This window comes from Tasmannia lanceolata, unplaced genomic scaffold (assembly GCF_043159265.1).
Source record: "Tasmannia lanceolata isolate RefF3 unplaced genomic scaffold, GAP_Taslan_0.1 ptg000306l, whole genome shotgun sequence".
Classification (NCBI taxonomy): Eukaryota; Viridiplantae; Streptophyta; class Magnoliopsida; order Canellales; family Winteraceae; genus Tasmannia; species Tasmannia lanceolata.
The window spans coordinates 67,501-71,433 of record NW_027518981.1 but is presented as its reverse complement, the minus strand read 5'-3'; positions in this window follow the sequence as shown (position 1 = coordinate 71,433).

Genomic DNA, 3,933 nt, shown 5'->3' with positions numbered 1-3,933 from the left:
GCCAGGGGACCGCGGATGACTGCTCGTGCTGGCCCCGTTGGGCGGCATTGATGGTGTGTTGCAGAGAGCATGTGCGATTGCAAGTGTCGGCCGGGTTTGGGTTCCCTTGGGCTTTCGGGCGCCTTGGACGCAGTCTTGCGAAGACCATGGGCACAAGGCCCCGTCCTGGCCCCTTGTTCGATTCGCTCTCGTCTTGCGCTTGCTTCCAAGGTCCTCCATGACCTTCCCCATGGCCTTGCTAGATCCCCCCCATGACGCATGACCTCTGTCCGTTGATTGGTTTTGAGTGCACACCATGCCCGGCTTGGCACCGTGTTGTCGCGTGAGTGGCATTTGGATCGTGCATGGTGGTGGGCTACCTGCCAATGCGCACAAGCCTTGCACACTAGCCTTGCGCACGAGCCTTGCACAAAAGCCTTGGACACAAGCCTTGCGCACAAGCCATGCATACAAGCCTTGCTCACAAGCCTTGGGCACTGGCCCATCGCACTAGCCTTGCACACAAGCCTTGCGAACTAGCCTTGGGCACGAGCCTTGCGCACTAGCCTTGGGCACTAGCCTTGCACACAACCCTTGGGCACTAGCCTTGCGCACCAGCCTTGCCCACAAGCCTTGCACAGCAGCCTTGCACACTAGCCTTGCATACAAGCCTTGCACACTAGCCTTGCACCCAGGCCTTGCTCACTAGCCTTGGGCACTAGCCTTGCGCACTAGCCTTGGGCACTAGCCTTGCACACAGACCTTGGGCACGCAGGCCTTGCACGCTAGGCATGCTTGGGCAAGCAGCTCCCGCAACAAGTCGGCGGGTGTAGGCATGGTTGGGCGCAGATCCCGCATCGTCTCGTCGCGTCTGGGCGCAAACCCGTCGCGTCTCGTTGCGTCTTCAGAAGTCGTCGCTAACAGCACCTTTGGTTGCCACTGGTGGTTAGGCGGGTTGGTTGCGCAAACCCTATAGGAGGGTGGCATGCTGCGGGGCGCTGGAATGCGCAGGTTTAGGGCGTTTTTGCCCGGATAGGCACTGGAATGTGCTGGTTTTGGGCGTTTTTGCCTGGACAGGCTAAGGAATGGGCATGCTTTGGGCGTTTTTGCCCGGATAGGCACTGGAATGGGCTGGTTTTGGGCGTTTTTGCCTGGATAGGCTAAGGAATGGGGCATGCTTTGGGCGTTTTTGCCCGGGCAGGCACTGGAATGCCTGGCCTTGGCTGGGCATTGCTGGGTTGGGCTCCCTTGGCCTTTCAGGCGCCTTGGATGCTGTCTTGTGAAGACCATGGGCACAAGGCCATGGCATATAGTGAGGAATGGACCACGGTTGCCAAGGTTGCGCAAGTTTTGGGCATTTTTTGCCCGGATATGCCCAAGTATGCCCCGATAGGCCCGTTACGCCCCGGTATGAACGCGTATGCCCGGATAGACTCGGTATGCCTTGGGATACATGCGAATGCCCCGATAGGCTTGGTACGCCCCGATATGCGCACGTGTGCCCCAGTAGGGCTCGGTATGCCCCGGTATGTACGCGTGTGCCCTGATAGGCCCGGTATGCCCCGATATGCACACGTGTGCCCCAATAGGGGTCGGTATGCCCCGGTAGGTACGCGTGTGCCCCGTAGTGCACGTTTCGCAGAACTCCCCGCATGTCCCGCCCCTATATGTAATACTTACTTACTTACTTACTTTCTTTCTCGCTTGCTTGCAATGGTTGGGAGTGCCCGGCATGCCCCGCTGCAGAGACCAAGGGCGCAATGACTTGGCACCGCGGATGCCGGGACTCCGGCACTTCCCGTGGCACTGATGGTTGGTTCCAAAGACAAAAGGCCGTGCAAGGCCACCGCACCGCTGATGATTTTGCTCGTGCTGGCGTCGTTGTGTGGCCAAAGAACATGCGCGAATGCTCGTGTCGGAAGGGTTGGTGTCCTGGCCCCGTCGGGTGTCACGAATGCTCGGTTGCGAAGACCATGGGACCAAAGCCATGGCACGTCGGATGATGGCTCCAGCTGGCGCCCGGGCACTTTCTGTGGCATTGATGCTCGGTTTCAAAGACAAACGTGCGCAGGGCCAGGGGACCGCGGATGACTGCTCGTGCTGGCCTCGTTGGGCAGCATTGATGGTCGGTTGCAAAGAAAATGCGCGATTGCTCCTGTCGGGGACTGGCAAGCCAAGGCCAAGCGAGCCATGGCAACGCGGATTATGGCTCCAGCTGGCGCCCCGGCACTTTCTGTGGCATTGATGCTCGGTTTCAAAGACAAACGTGCGCAGGGCCAGGGGACCGCGGATGACTGCTCGTGCTGGCCTCGTTGGGCGGCATTGATGGTCGGTTGCAAAGAAAATGCGCGATTGCTCGTGTCGGGGACTGGCAAGCCAAGGCCAAGCGAGCCATGGCAACGCGGATGATGGCTCCAGCTGGCGCCCCGGCACTTTCTGTGGCATTGATGCTCGGTTTCAAAGACAAACGTGCGCAGGACCAGGGGACCGCGGATGACTGCTCGTGCTGGCCTCGTTGGGCGGCATTGATGGTCGGTTGCAAAGAAAATGCGCGATTGCTCGTGTCGGGGACTGGCAAGCCAAGGCCAAGCGAGCCATGGCAACGCGGATGATGGCTCCAGCTGGCGCCCCAGCACTTTCTGTGGCATTGATGCTCGGTTTCAAAGACAAACGTGCGCAGGGCCAGGGGACCGCGGATGACTGCTCGTGCTGGCCCCGTTGGGCGGCATTGATGGTGTGTTGCAGAGAGCATGTGCGATTGCAAGTGTCGGCCGGGTTTGGGTTCCCTTGGGCTTTCGGGCGCCTTGGACGCAGTCTTGCGAAGACCATGGGCACAAGGCCCCGTCCTGGCCCCTTGTTCGATTCGCTCTCGTCTTGCGCTTGCTTCCAAGGTCCTCCATGACCTTCCCCATGGCCTTGCTAGATCCCCCCCATGACGCATGACCTCTGTCCGTTGATTGGTTTTGAGTGCACACCATGCCCGGCTTGGCACCGTGTTGTCGCTTGAGTGGCATTTGGATCGTGCATGGTGGTGGGCTACCTGCCAATGCGCACAAGCCTTGCACACTAGCCTTGCGCACGAGCCTTGCACAAAAGCCTTGGACACAAGCCTTGCGCACAAGCCATGCACACAAGCCTTGCACACAAGCCATGCATACAAGCCTTGCTCACAAGCCTTGGGCACTGGCCCATCGCACTAGCCTTGCACACAAGCCTTGCGCACTAGCCTTGGGCACGAGCCTTGCGCACTACCCTTGGGCACTAGCCTTGCACACAACCCTTGGGCACTAGCCTTGCGCACCAGCCTTGCCCACAAGCCTTGCACACCAGCCTTGCACACTAGCCTTGCGTACAAGCCTTGCACACTAGCCTTGCACACAGGCCTTGCTCACTAGCCTTGGGCACTAGCCTTGCGCACTAGCCTTGGGCACTAGCCTTGCACACAGACCTTGGGCACTAGCCTTGCGCACTAGCCTTGCCCACGAGCCTTGCACACTAGCCTTGCACGCAGGCCTCGCAAGCTAGGCATGCTTGGGCGAGCAGCTCCCGCAGCAAGTCGGCGGGTGTAGGCATGGCTGGGCGCAGATCCCGCACGTCCCGTCGCGTCTGGGCGCAAACCCGTCGCGTCTCGTTGCGTCTTCAGAAGTCGTCGCTAACAGCACCTTTGGTTGCCACTGGTGGTTAGGCGGGTTGGTTGCGCAAACCCTATAGGAGGGTGGTATGCTGCGGGGCGCTGGAATGCGCAGGTTTAGGGCGTTTTTGCCCGGATAGGCACTGGAATGTGCTGGTTTTGGGCGTTTTTGCCTGGATAGGCTAAGGAATGGGCATGCTTTGGGCGTTTTTGCCCGGATAGGCACTGGAATGGGCTGGTTTAGGGCGTTTTTGCCTGGATAGGCTAAGGAATGGGGCATGCTTTGGGCGTTTTTGCCCGGGTAGGCACTGGAATGCCTGGCC